The sequence below is a fragment of the Chrysochloris asiatica genome, unplaced genomic scaffold, assembly GCF_000296735.1.
Source record: "Chrysochloris asiatica unplaced genomic scaffold, ChrAsi1.0 scaffold00212, whole genome shotgun sequence".
Lineage (NCBI taxonomy): Eukaryota > Metazoa > Chordata > Mammalia > Afrosoricida > Chrysochloridae > Chrysochloris > Chrysochloris asiatica.
This window is the reverse complement of record NW_006408730.1, coordinates 4,503,521-4,519,149: the sequence shown is the minus strand read 5'-3', so window position 1 is coordinate 4,519,149 and position 15,629 is coordinate 4,503,521. Positions and strand designations below refer to the sequence as shown.

At 38.9% G+C, this 15,629-nt stretch overlaps 1 protein-coding gene across 4 annotated transcripts in view; it reads left to right on the top strand.

Annotated features, from left to right (window-relative positions):
- Positions 1 to 15,629, top strand: part of ERBB4 (v-erb-b2 avian erythroblastic leukemia viral oncogene homolog 4) — a 1,604,115-nt gene that overhangs the window by 1,155,739 nt on the left and 432,747 nt on the right. The window lies entirely within an intron of this gene.

Sequence of the window (15,629 nt, the reverse complement as noted above, 5' to 3'; positions counted from 1 at the left end):
CATCCTTCTTTAGACAAACTTCTAGCTTATCTGTATGATTGTACCATTTATCAATCAATTATTTGGGGTCAACTGTTAGTTGTAGCCAAGAATTTACTATTGTTCCATAAGAATTTATTTAAAATTTAAATAGATTTCATTTCTCCACCACAGTGCTTATTTGGCACTTAATTACCTTAGAAAAAATTATCATGAGCCCTTCAAACTTCCGTTAGACCCCAATAAGTTGTTTTGGAACTTCATCTAAAGAAGGATTTGGAAACTTGGGCAGTTCAGAGGAAAATCAGACCTATGAGAAAAAGAAGTGATGTTATTTGGCCTGAAGAACCAAAGTTTAAAAGCAAAATTAATCTATAATGATCTCCAAGTAAGTACACAAAGGGTTTATGCAGCTATTTTCTCTCCTCTAAGCAGTCCTGGTATGGTGCTGTGTGATAAAGCACTGGATCACAAGGTCAGTTTGAACCACAAGATTGGTGGTTCCAACTCATCCGCTGCGTCTTGGAAATTCTATACAGAATTGCTATGAGTCAGTACCCACTGGATGACACTTAGCAACAAAGAATTTTTGTTGTTGTTAACTGCCTTCAAGTCAGTTCTGACTCATAGTGACCCTGTATAGGGCTTCCGAGTAGCAGCTGGTGAGCTTGAACCACCAACCTTGCAGTTCAAACCAACTTTGCAGTCTAGTGCATTAACCCACAGCACCACACCAGATCTCCAGCAACAAAGGATAGTGATGCAAAGTATTATTAATCTGCAGCATAAGAAATGCAGATTCTGTAAACAGTGTCATGGAAGGCAGGAAAGTAAAACTCTGTAATGGGTTGTTAAAGCAAGTTGAGACATCTGTAGAAGACTATCTTAAAAATTAAAATGTTTACACACATTCTTCATGGAATGAAATATATCAGAGAGTCTGGGACTTTTAAAATGCACAATTGAAAAAAAAAAAAACCCAACAAATAAGAATAAGACCATCTCCTTAAAACAAGGCAGAGAATAATCATATTGATTCTAGATACAGTCATAGTATGTCTTAGATACAGATTTAAATAAATAATTCTACAAATAAATCAAGAATGATTGTCTCAAATTTCCAAATGCTTCTTTTATCATTATTAATATTTTTCCTAGTTTATTTTTTTCACACATGTAGTTTTTTTCTTTGCCTTCCCTCTTGCATTCCAAACATACTCTAAGACATCTTATTTAGTAGCTACTTAGTGCCTAGCTATTTCAGAATACCTATTATTTCATTTTTGAATAGCTTTGCAAAAAAATCAAAGTAAAGCAGTATTTCATAAATCATTATGGTAATATCATTTGATTGTATATTTAGTTGTTTTTTCACATTAATCTTTTCCCAACATATAGAATTCTATGTATTGAAAATAATTCATATTAGGATATTTTGACCTTTCTTACCAGTTTTAGAGTTTAAAATAATCAGATATTCACATCCAATAATACTCTTCTTTCAACTAATCTGAACACTAGAAACCAGAGTTGCTAGGAAATAGTATAAGTATATTCATTTTTAACACATACTTTTCCATAGTCAATTCATGGAAAAGGACTCCCAATACATGATTTTAATATTTGTATAATATCTGTGGCAAACTACATTTAATTGATGAAAGACCTCAGAACTGCCTCTTTGGGATGACTATACTGATTTTCAAACTTGAAGCAAATAAGCCAATGGAGCAAAGAAATTTGAAACAACTGCCAGGGTCTTCATTTGCTAGTGGCTTCCCCAGGCCTCATCATCTAGGGCTTCCAAACGGTCTACAAGAAGAGGTTGTCGAACATGTTGTAAAAATATTGCCTGCAAAAAGACAGACAGTCAGGGGGCACCACTGAGGCCTGACTCCTAGACCCTTATTCATTAGAAGCTTCTCATTCCAAATTATTGTCCATGGGTGAATCAAAACGTGAATTGTCCTGAGTGGGTCACTGGCCAGTGAGAGGAGAAGGTGTCCCAGCACATCACGAAGAGTTGGTACCTTCCCCTTTGCTACGATGGACATCAGCAAGAAGCCACACTCAACACACTCAGTACAAAGCCATGCTCTGTCCAGGTGACTCTGTGACCATCTTTGTCCTGCCACTGCCATGCCACCGGGGACTGAGTGTAGCCAATACCCACATCTCCTTTCTTGCCAATCCAACACTCTTACCATGGAGTATTGCTAAGACCTCAAACATCCCATTTGAACTTGTCTTGCTACAAATAGGATCAGTCACCAATTTGTACTACTTGGGATGGTGAGTTGAGTTTTTAAACAACAACAAAATGTCATATTAAAAAGACACAGACATTGAGTGACTGTGGAAAGCTCCATTCACAAGAGCATTATTAGGTGTTTTCTCAAAGGATGTGATGTCATAGAATGGAAAGCAAATTCTATGAATCAAAAGTTTAAATTATATTATGATAATTACAGACCATATTAAGATTTATGATTTAATAGACATTTATTAAATAGCCTTTGTGAGTTGGTTATCATGTTAAGTGTCTTTGATACTAGGGGGCTTCAAAATGTTTGTGAAAAAATGTAATGAAAGATAATGTAGTTTTTCCATGAACTTTTTGCAGGCCCTTCATATGTAGAGTTGTCACAGGAATAGCTCAACTAAGTGGCTTTTAGGAACAGAAATTTATTTTTTCAAAGTATGTTGTTGTTGTTGTTGATAAGCACCGTGGAGTCAGTTCTGACTCATAGAGACCCTGCACAGGGTTTCCAAGGCTATAAATCTTTACGGGAGCAGAAAGCCTCATCTTGCTCCGGCAGAACAGCTGGTAGTTTTGAACTGCCGACCTTGAGGTTAGCAGCTTGGGTCAGGCGCACCTTAGTCCTCAAGCTGACATCTTTGCTCTTCAACACTTTAAAAAGTTCCTGTGCAGCAGATTTGCCTAATGCAATATGTCGTCTGATCTCTTGACTGCTGCTTGAATGTTGATAGTTGATCCAAGAAGAATGAAGTCCTTGGCAACTTTAATCTTTTCTCCATTGATGTTGTTTATTGGTCCAGTGGTGAGGATTTTTGTTTTCTTGAGATGTAATCCATACGGAAGGCGTTGATCTTCATCAGTAAATGTTTTAAAACATCTTTCTGATATTCTCTGCTTTCAGCCAAGATCCATCAGACATCAGCAATGATAGCTCTCGTTCCACGGCCTCTTCTGAATCCAGCTTTAACCTCTGGAAGGTCTCTGTCAATGTATGATTGTAACCATTTCTGTATTACCTTTAGCAAAACTTTACTCACTTGAGATATCAAAGAAATTGTCCGATGATTTCCACATTCCGTTGGGTCACCTCTCTTTGGAATGAGCACAAATATGGATCTCTTCCAATCAGTTGGCCAAATTTCTTGGCAGAGATGAGTGAGTGCCTCTTGTGCCACCTCACTTTCTTGAAAGATTTCCATTTTTATTCCATCAATTCCTGGTGCCTTGTTCTTTGCCAATTCCTTCAATGCACTTTGGACTTCCTCCCTGAGTATCATTGGCTCTTGATCATATGGTACCTCTTGAAATGGTTGAACATTAACCATTTCCTTTTGGTACAATGGAAACCCAATACAGGGTCATTATGAGTCAGAACTGACTCAATGGTACTTAACAGCAACAAATATCTATTCTGGACTCCTAGTTTGGTGCTGCAGGTTTATGCACTGGACTGCAAGATCAGTGGTTCAAGCGCACCAGTCATTCCTCAGAAACCCTATACAGGGTCACTATAAGTCGGAATTAACTCGACAGTACTTAACAACAACAAAAATGTCTATACTGTTCCTTTTAAAACTCATAGGTGATTAGGTTTTTGGACCTTTATAACATAAAAAGAAAAACAGCCTAGTTTCAAACATGATTATATGAATAGATACAGAAATTAGGATTTCAACAAATATATTTGAATGACACAGTTTCATCTGTTTTCACATACATGTTCTTTAGGTTTTATTCCCACCTTTTCCAGTGAGGAAACTGAATCCTGGAAATGATAAATAAATTGTTCATAATAGGACAACCAATGAATTACAATTCCAACATCTAATCTCAGACTCCAAACTCTAAATCCAGTGCTCTGCTTGTTCCTCTTGCTAGGATTACTGAAATATAAAATTGTGCTAGCAAATGACTAGTTATTCATTCCTCTTAATTTGAATTTTTTCCTAATCTATTTGTTCATTAATTCATTGTTCACCTTGTTTCTCATCAGATTTGAAGTAGTTTATAAAAAAACAAAGACTTAAATATTAATATTCTTACAATTTTTAAAACCATCTGCTAATTAAGGAAGAGTGAAAAAAGATGGGCTTTGAATGAGCACATTTTGGTTTTGTAGTGCCAACGTTTTTCAGTCAATACAATTAAGATAACTACCCAATGCTAAAATTATGAATTGCTAGCTATAGAGTTCAGAAAGCTAAGTCCTGATGGGAAAATGATTATGTGTTCATATAGTAACCAAAAGGTTGACGTTTCAAACTTAGGCACTTCCCTACTGGAGAAATATGTGACAGTCAGCTTTCATAAGCATCACAGCCTGGCAAACCATATGGGGCAGTTCCATTCTGTCCTAGATGGTCCTGATGAGTTGGAATCAACTGAACAACAGTGGTTTCATTTAGAGTTCAGAGAAGCCGAGTCAAAAGTCTCATAATTTCAGTAGAGCTTGATAAGGCATCCATGGAAAATCAGAGCTAGAATCAAGAAAACCTAAGGGATCGCTAAGTCTTTAAATGCTTTGAAGCTAAAGACAAAATTTCTATTAGGTTAAGTTGTCTAAGCAAAGAATTTGACTGAGTTCAAACAGTGACCCAAACTTTGCTCCTATTTCAGGAGTAATTAAGCATGAAGGTTTTTGCTTGTTTCTAGGAGCTCTGGTAGCGTAGTGGTTATGACTCAGGCTGCTAACCTCAAGGACAGCAGTTCAAAACTACCAGCTGTTCCGTGGGAGAAAGATGAAGCTTTCTGCTCCCGTAAAGATTCACAGCCTTGGAAACCCTGTTCAGGGTTGCTGTGAGTAAGAACCAACTCCACAGCATATAACCACCACCACCAGTTCCACATGATGACCGCCACAACTAGAGCTAGGGATTTTGTGTGCTGGGCAGAAGGCATATATCACTTAGGGTATCCAAGATTTTCTGGAAGCTTCTCTATGAGACTGGCAATAAGGAGATAGAAGAAAAAGCCATTTCTTATTTTCATTTTTGATATTGTGTTTTTTCTGCTGCAATCTCATTCCTCTGGCCTGTCAATGATTGTCTAGTGATAATTGATAATGTACATATAAAACTTTACAGATAGCCAAATCCTATTATGTCCTACATCATACAATCACTGTCTCCATTTAAAATATAAAGAAATTGAACCTCAGCATTATTCAAAGACTACTCCAAAAGTCAGCAAGTCATAAAATGTTGAGCTAGGATTCAACACTAAAAGCTTTGGCTTCAAATTTGTTAGCCTTTTCATTTTCCAGGTAGCAATGTCTGTAAATATTGTATGACAAAATGTTTGCTTTCTGGAAATCTGACAGTTATAATTAAATAGGATGGTATTATACTATTTAAATGTGACAGAAATCCAGGATAATCTTGGTGGAAGTGATTTGAAATACAGCAAGGCCTCTGCTTTTGTAGCTGTATCTTTCTGCACTTGGCTTTCTTTCTTTGATTCTTTTATTATTTTTTTCAATGCCATCTTTTCCACATCATTTTTACAACTGCTGTACAGTCTTACTGAGAAAAATAAAGGGAGATAATGAAACAAGGACAATTTGGGAAATCAGGCAAAATTACAGAAGTGTAATTCATGTGTAGTCTGGAGTCCCAGTGTGGTGGTGCGGGTTAACGAGCTGGTCTGCAAGGTCAGCAGCTCAAGCTCACTGGTAGCTCCTTGGAAACCCTAAACAGAGTCGCTGTGAGTCAGAACTGACTTGATGGCACTTGGCAACAACAACGAATGTGTAGGCTCGAGAGGAAGCAAGAAAGAGAAAAGGACAGGAGAAGGGAAATGCTGTTTAAAATGCATTTTATTAAAGCCTTAGTAGCTGAGAGAGTCTCTAGGTGATGCAAATGGTTAATATACCTGGCTGCTAATTGAAAAGATTTGCAGTTTTATTCCACCCATAAGTACATCAGAAGAAAGGCCTGGGAATTTATTTTTCAAACCTAAACCATTGCTAAACCCTAGAGCATAGTTGTACTCTGAGAAACATGAGGTAGCTGTGAGTCAGAATCAACAGGAAGACGGTGGTTTTGTATATGTGTTTATGATGTTGTTGTTAAGTGTCATCGAGTCTGTTCAAAATTAGAGTGGTCCTGTATAGGGTTTCTGAGGAATAGCTATTGAACTTGAACTGCTAAGTTCAAGGTTGAAACCAACCTTGTGTTCCAGTGCATTACCCTTCAGCACCACACCAGTAGCTGTTAAGGTCAGGTTGATATTTACTTATATCCTATGGGCCTAAGTAAGCCACATTTTCCAACTCCCTGTGCCATTGAGTCGATTCCATCTCGCAGCAACCCAACAAGACAGAGAAGAACTGCTTCATAGGGTTTCCAAGGCTGTAAATCTTTACAGAGTGCCTCAACTTTCTCCAAAAGAGTAGTTGGTGTGTTTGAACTGCTGATCTGTGATTAGCAACCCAGTGCTTAACCCACTGTTCTACCAAGGCTCATTATATCTTACAGCTGGTTCAGAATTACATGCTTCATGTGTGTCTACCTGGAAGTGGAAAATAATTTCTGAATCGGCGATGATTCTGTGCAGTAGGTAACAGAGAACAGTCACTGAGAAACAAGTGTAATATGCCTGTCAGCTTTTAGCCAGTCCTTTAGTTGTCTACCTAGATTCGTGGATCTAAAGTTCCCTTAGAATTAAACTTAAAGATGAATACTGCTCTCACCTTCATGTTGTGCTGTTGCATTTATCTATCAGTTCATTTAAGCTTTCAAAATTTTTGAAAATATTATGGTAGCACAGTTGATTCCAAATGATCAATTCCAACTTGCAGCAACCCTACAGGTCAGAGTAGGCTTGGGCTTTAATTCTCTACTGAAGCAGACTGTATTGTCATTTTCCCTTGGAGGGGCTAGTGGGTTTGAACCACTGACCTTTTCAATAGCAGTTAAGCACCACTGTGCCATCAGGGCATATTAAATCATTAAGAGATGTTTAAAAATAAGTAACAGAAATAACTTTATCTTATTAAATAATACTTAAAGATCAAATACAAATTGAATTTTAGTTTCATGTGTTTATTTTATATCTTCTTATTTGGAATCCTGGTGTGGCGCTGTGGGTTAATGCGCTGAACTGCAAACTCGGTTTGAAATGCAAGGTCAGCGGTTCAAGCTCACTAGCTGCTCCTAGGAAACCCTATACAGAGTTTCTATGGGTCAGAACTGGCACAACAGCACTTAACAACAACAATATTTTGTCTGACTATTGTTTTACAGTATAAAAACTAAGACAAATAATTTGTAATTGCTAATTCAGACGAATATATGCCTAATTCATTTGTAGTTTTATTCTCGTGTTCTATGAGACAGCATCAGCATGAGTCTTGTACAATAAGCCATGCCACTGAGCATACGTGCACAGTAAATGATTTTGTATAATACATGGCATTACGTGCCTGAGTATCCATGAACAGGTGTTAAAATTGGAAGCTTGTGAAGTAGTCTTTCTTGGTGGGAAATAAGAAGTTGTCATTAGCAAACTCTTGACACTGAATAGGGATGGCGTTCAGTAGGAGAGCTTTTTTTTTTTTAAGCTCTGGCGCTCGCATTAAAGTAGTGAAATAAACAGAAATTTGATTAAACCTCACAAGGCTCAGGATTTCCAGAAGTCTCTTTCTGGTTTCTTTTTCTTTTCACCACTGCTCTTCATTAACAAAGGTTAAGCACTGGGCTTGTCACCAAAAGGTCAGTGTTTAAAACCAATCAGTCTCTCATGGCAATCTGCTCACAAATAACCTATTTGTTTAAAACCAGTCAGTCTCTCATGGCAATCTGCTCACAAATAATTGAGCACCATTGAGTCGGTTCTGACTCATAGCAACCTTGTATAGGGTTTACAAAGAGCGACTGGTGAATTTGAACCGCTGACTTTGCCGTTCAAGCAGACCTTTCAGTCCAATGCATTATCCCACAGCACCACACCAGGACTCCCCATATAGATTACAGTCAAGGAAATCCTATGTTGTCATTCTGTTTAGTCTTACAGGGTCATTACGAATTAGCACCTACTCAGTAGAACATAAGGAGCTCTGGTAGTGTAGTGGTTACGAGTCGGGCTGCGAACCTTAAGGTCAGAGGTTCGAAACTACCAGCTGCTCCGCGGGAGAAAGATGAGGCTTTCTACTCCCGTAAAGATTTACACTGTCAGAAACCCTGTACAGGGTCTCTATGGGTCGGAACCGACTCGATGGCACTTAACAACAACAGTAGAACATAATAAAATAACTACATAGGATCCTCTGTCTTTAAGCTATTAAATTATTTTAACATATTGCATTTCTGTGTTTCTTTATCACTTATATTATCACCATGTTATAATGTCTTACTTACTGTTTTTGAATTAACATTTTCATAAAGCTGTAATTTAGTTCCATAGATGGATCTGATCCCCGCGTTCCCTGACTAATAGATGTTGTTGTTGTGTGCTTTGGAATTGATTCTTATTCATAGTAACCCAGCACTTAACAACAACAACTTAGCAACCCTATAGGGTAGAGTAGAACTATCACATAGGGTTTTCAAGTGTGTAATCTTTACGAAACCAACTGCCACAGCCTTCTCCCATACAGCAGCTGGACGGTTTGAACCACAGACTTTTCCATCAGCACATGAGCACTTAACTGATGCACACCCAGGGCTCCTGCCTAAAAAATAGTTTTGTATAGTTGTTGCTAACTCTTTGCTTTTAAAGTCCTATTGATTACAATTAGTAGCCTGATGAAGTTAATTACCCCATCCACATGGGTTAGACATTGAGTGGTTCAAGCAAGGTTGATGCATCAGCCACTCCAAGGAAGAAAGATGAGGCTGTCTCCTCCCTTAAAGTTTACCAGTCTCAGAAACCAAACCCTATATAGACAATCAACTAAAAATGGCAGTGGGTTTACATATTACAAGGGTAAGTCAAAAATTATTGCTACAAAATGTTGTTGTTAATTAAGTACGATCAAGTTCATTTAGACTGATATGGACCCTGTATAGGTTTTTCAAAGTTGTATCTTTCAGGGAACAGAATGTCTCATCTTTCTCTTGCAGAACATCTGATGCACTCAAACTGTCAACCTGGTGGTTCGCAGTCCACTGTTTTCATTTTGAACCACCATGCCCCCATAAAATCATATTAAACAAAAATATCAAAATGTGAAGCTATTGTTTCTTGAAATATCCTCCATTTAAGTCTATAAACTTCTCAGGGCATTATTTCCATCTGTCTAACCCTTCCCTGAATGAAGAAAACTACAGAAGAATTGATGCATTTGAGGTATGGTGTTGGAGGAGAATATTAAAAGCACCATGGAATGTCAAAAGAACAAGCCAATCTGTGTTGGAAGAAGTGCTCCTTGGAGGCCAGGATGGCCAGACTTTGTCTCTCATACTTTGGACATACTATCAGGAGGGACCAGTCCTTGGAGAAGGATATCATGTTTGGTAAGGTGTAGAATATGAGAGAAAGAGGAAGACTCACAACAAGATAGATCAGCATAGTGGCAGCAGCAAAGGATTTACACATAGCAATGATTGTGAGGTTGGCATAGGACTAGGTAGTGTTTCATTCCATTGTGATTTGGGTAGGTGTGAGTCGGTACTGACTCGAAGGCACCTAATGACAGCAACCTATCCCTGAAGAATTCTGTACTCTTCTATTTACTCTGCATCAAAATAGCAGTTTGGGCATCCTTACAGGACTCAAGTCATGTTCCTTTTTTCAAATCATTATTCTTAGAGTTTCAGAAACAAAAGGAAGTCTTAATGGGACAAGATCAGGACTGTGTGGAGGATAAAGTAAGGTTTCCCAAGAAAATTCTTTTAAGACAGCTGTTGCTACTCTTGAAGAATAAGCAGAAACACTGTCATGATGGGAAAAATTTTAAAAATCTTGGTGCAATTTTCCTGGACTTTTTCTCACCAAGGGAGTTTTCAGGTTGCTTAAAACTTTATAAAAATAAGACCTCATGATTGTCCTCTGTTTTTTTGAGAAAATCCAGCAAGGTCACCTCCTTGGGATTCCCAAGAACACTCACCATAACCTTTTGAGCTTATTTCAATGCCTTGAATTTAATTGGACCAGGAGATCCTTTTGCAAGTCACAGTTTTGATTGGGCCTTTATTTGAAGGCCTTCTAAGGAGACTAAGACAGGTATATTACTGAGAGAACTTGTATACAAGCATCCACTTATTGTGGAGACATATGTAAATGTATTTTATTTGGAATAAACCCAAGCACGTATGAACTGGAACCCTAGCAGCAATACTTTTTGACTTAACCTCAGATATTATCAAAGGCACTTAGAGATTTTTTTTTTAACTTTGCTGTGACAAGCAAATATATTACTGTTAGGTGTCATTCAATCAGTTCTGACACACAATGACCGTAAACACAACAGAATGAAATTCTGCACCGTCCTCACCATCACTGCTGTCTTTGAGCTCTTTGTTGCACCCAATACATCAATCCATTTTTCTGATGGTCTTCCTCTTTTTCTTTGACCTTCCAATTTACCAAGCATGATGTTCCTTTCCAGAAACTGGTACTTTAGCATGTTCAAAGTACATGAAGTGAAGTCACACCATCCTTGCTTCTAAGGATCATTCTTGTGCAGATGTGTTTTTTCTTCTGGTAGTTCATGTATTATCAATATTCTTTGCCAACACCATAACACAAATGCATCAGTGTTTTTGCTCTTCCTTATGGTCTATCTTTTACAAGGCACATGATGTGACTAAAAATACCATGACTTAGGTCAGGCATGCAATAGTCCTCAAAGTTATATGTTTGCTTTTTAACACTTTGAAGAATTTTTTTTTTTTTTTTGCTATCAGATTTTCCCAATGACACATAATTTGCTTTCTTGACTGCTGCTTTCATGGGTGCTGTTGATTTTGGATCCAAGCACAATTGAATGCATACAAATTCAATCTTTTCTCTGTTTATCATAATGTTACTTACGGGTCCAGTTGTGAGGATTTTATTATTTTTATATGTGGTTTAATCCTGAAGACTTTATTCTTTAATCTTCAACAATAAGTGTTTTAAGTCCTCTTTACTTTTGGCAATCAAGGTTGAATCACCTACCAGTCACAGAATGTTAATGAGTCTTCCACCAATTCAAAATCTTGGGTTGTTTTTTCAATGTCTACATTGAATGAGTATGGTGAAAGGACACGACCCTAAGACAAATTTTCCTGATTTCATACCACACGGTATATCCCCTTGTTTTATTTAAATGATTACCTTACTCCACCTATAGTTTCCACATAAACAAAATTAGTTGTTGTTGAATTCCTATTCTTTGCATTGTTAGCCATTATTTGTTGTGATCTACACAGTCAAATGCCTTTGTATAATCAATAAAACACGGGTGGTCATCTTTTTGACATTCTCTGTTTTCAGTCAATATTTATCTGACATCAGCAATGATTTAACTCATTCCATGTCTCCTTCTGAATACAATTTGGATTTCTAGTAGTTTTCTGCAACTTCATACTACTACAACTGTTTCTGAAATACCTTCAGTAGAATTTTACTAATATTTTATATTAATATCACTGAATAATTTCCACAATCTATGGAATTACCTTTCTTTGGAATGGGCAGAAAAAAAGAATATCTTCCAGTCAGGTGGCCATGTAGCTATCTTCCAAAGTTCTTGGCAATGATGAGTGACCAATTTCAGCATTGCATCCACTTGTTGAAACATCTTGATTGGTATTTTGTTCAATTTCTGGAGCCTTGTTTGTCACCAATGCCGTCAGAGCAATTTTAACTTCTTCCTTCAGTGCCATTTGTTCTTGATAATATGGTACCTCCTGAAATAATTGAACATCATCAAATTATTTTGGAGGCAGTGACTGTATTCCTTCGTCATCTTTTGGTACTTCCTGTATCATTCAGATTTTTGTCCATTTGTTGTTATTGTTGTTAAGTGCTGTCGAGTCAGTTCCAACTCATAGTGACCATGTGTAGGGTTTCTGAGGAGCGACTGGTGGGTTTGAATTGCCGACCGTGTGGCTCAAACTGACCCTAGAATCATTTATATTGCAGCTCATGTTTTGAAAAATGTCTTTAATTCTTTCAGTTTGAAAAATACTGAGCATGTTTTTCCAATGTGATCTTCTAACTACAGGTCTTTGCATGTTTCATTATTATAATGTTATACTTAGCCTTCTCAATCCACCCTTTGAAATCTTCTGTTCAGCTCTTTGTCTTCAAATCTTCTTTTCACTTTAGATACTCTGTTCAAGAGCATGTTTCTTCTGACACCCATTTTTTTTTTTTAATTTTTTAATTGACTCATACAGGATGCTTTATTTTGAGTTATGTGATAGTTTACATGGGAGAACATTAGCTTTGATCCCATCATATATCATTTCCTCACCATATTACAATCCCCTCCATGCATCAGCCACCATCCACAGGGTATACCCCACAAGTCTGCCCCCTAGTCGTCAGCACACAGGCCCTCTCCCTCTCTTGGTCCAAAGTCCCCAGCCACTCCATCTCTGACATCACTGCTTCTCTGGATAGGGGTCTGTTCTCCACTCTTCTTCCTTGATGGTCCCACAGACCTCTACCCCTCGACTGCAGAGTTAATCCCTCCTTCCCTTTGCTACAAAATGTCTACCTTTACGTTTCCAGCCCTAACGATAACTCCTGATAAAAATTATTCACCATTGTGTCACAGGAGACCTATCCTTATCTCCTTTCCTCAGCCCTACCTAGACAGATTGGATGCTGCTCAGTGGAGATTCTACCTTGCTCCATGCCCTCTGGATCTAGGTTCCCTCTTGAAAGCTTGTAAGCCAGTCACTTTTTGCCTCTATAAACCCACCCCCCACCCCATTCTGGGTAGCCACTGTGTCCAAGTTGCCCATCCCTGTCCTCTCCTTGTATGGAGAGGGTGGGAGTGATCCTCGCTGTGAAGATTTGTTCCATCTTTTAAGCTACTGCTTCCATAGGTGTTGGTGAAGTTCATCAAATTGTATCAGATTATTCCTTTTTTCCTCTTCTTTCTTCTTCTGGTTGAGCTCTGATCATCCAGCCATTGAAGCCAGGTCAGGTGGGCATTACCTGCAAGTGTGGGTGTACTGATGCATATGCCCTTTCTTCTTATCAGCTGTATGCTTCACTCTCCACTCTAGTCCTCTGTGGCCATGTCATTTACTCTGGGCCAAAGAGTACCCAGGTCTTGCAACACTGCTGGCCAACCAGGGCTCCACCCGGGTTCACAGGAGTCTATTGAACATTGTAGGGCTTAGCTCGCAGCTTCATTGCTGCTTTTCCCTCACTTACTCTTATCGGTGATGAACGTGGTCATCAATCAGAACGTGTATTCTCATTGGGTCTTAATCTTTGAAGGAGATTTGCCTTGAGGAGACCCGACCACTTGCCTTGATGTCTCCTAGACGAGCAACTTGTTTGTTCTTGTAGTAATCAGTTGATCTGCCTGTATTGTTTTGTATTTTTCCTGTCAGTCTTTCTTTCAGAAGTCTCTTCTGTTCTTCTGGCCATTCCAGGCTGGTCTGCTTGTCCTTTCAAGTAGAAATTTCCCACCTCTGAAGATTCTGGATGCTGTTCAGGTATCCACCTATATCTTGTGTAATACAGAGACTCCACAGGAAGCCTCCTTCACTGGGCACGTTGTAGCCCATTTTAGGTATTCCAATCAGTTATAGGCAGAGACAGACTTACAAGCTTTCTATGGTGATATTTCTGGCTATTCCTTTCTCTTCCCCTCCAGTGTCTATTTTATAATGTAATGTAAGGAAAACCAAGATTCAAAAGACAGCCATGCATCTTAACATTGTTTCCCCCCTTTTCCCCATTCCAACCATGTTTCAATCTCTGTATCCCAGAGCCCTGTTGTTCCAGGGTTGTGCATATATCATTATTTGTCTCTGTCCCATTTCAGCTTCACATTCATCCTATCATATTACATTTCATTGCAATGATTACAATCCCCTCCATGCATCATCAAATAACCAAAGGATACACCCCACAGGCCCCCACCCTGGCTGTTAGCAAACAGCTCCTCTCCCTCCCTGAGACCCGTGTCCCCAGACACTCCATCTGTCCACACCAACATCTCTGTCTCAATGCCTGGTTTCACTGCCTCTCTGGGTAGGGTCACACTTCCCGCTCTTCTTGCTTGTGGTCCCAGGGACCTCTGCTCCTGGGCTGCAAATCTCCTCCTTTTGCAAAAAAAAAAAAAATTTGCTTCTACATTTCCCACCTTCACAGTCAGTCCTGATGGCAGGTAGTAACTGTTGTACCACAAGATTCCTATCCCTATTTCCTTTCCTCAGCCCCGTCCCAACAGATTGGAAATCAGTCAGTGGAGGTGCTGACCCCTGCCCAGTCTGGAACTAGGCTCCCTCTTGAAAGCTTGTAAGCCAATCACTTCTTGCCTTTATAGCACCCCCCCCCACCCCACCCCCACATTTTGAGTCTGGGCAATATCCAGCTCTCCTCAAGGTATTCCAGTCAGTTAGAGGCTGAAGACAGGCTTACATGTTCTCTGTTGTGTTGTTTCTGGCTATTCCCCCCCAACCCCCAAGCATCTATTTCAGAATGGTAGGCAAGGGAAACCAAGATTCAAAAGACAGCCAAGCATCCTAACATGATTCACCTTTTATCCTCTTTCAGGCCATGCCTCTATCCCTGTATCCTGAAGCCCTGTTATACCAAGGTTGTGCATACATCATCATTTACTTCTGTCCCATCTAACCCATGCAAACCTACCCAACCATTCTCCCATCCACCTTGTTCTTCTTTTTCCCTCCCCCTTCTTGTGTATTGCCACCCCTATTTTTTTTTTTTCTCCTATTGTGTGGGTTCTTTTTCTCAGTCCTTTACAATAAGTCTTATGCAGTATTTCTCCTTTTGTGACTGATTAATTTCCTCAGCATAATGTCCTCAAGGCTCATCCATGTTATGCGATGGCTTGCAGCTTCCTTGTTGTTTTTCAAGCTAGCATAGTATTCCATTGTGTGCATGTACCACAGTTTGTTTATCCATTCTTCAACTGATGGGCATTTTGGTTGTTTCCATTTTTTGCTATTGAAAATAGTGCTGCTATGAACATTGGTGTGCATATATCTACTCATGTTATGGCTCATATTTCTTGTGAGTAAATACCAGGTAGAGGAATTGCTGGGTCATAAGGTATTTCTATTTCCAACCTTCTGAGAAAGTGCCCTATTGCTTTCCAGAATAGTTGGACCATTTTGCAGTCCCACCAACAATGTAAGAGGGTCTCAGTCTTTCCACATCCTCACCAGCATTTGTTGTCCTTTGCTTTTTCGATCTTTGCTGTTATTGCTGGTGTGAGATAATATCTCGTTGTTTTGATTTGCATCTCTCTGAC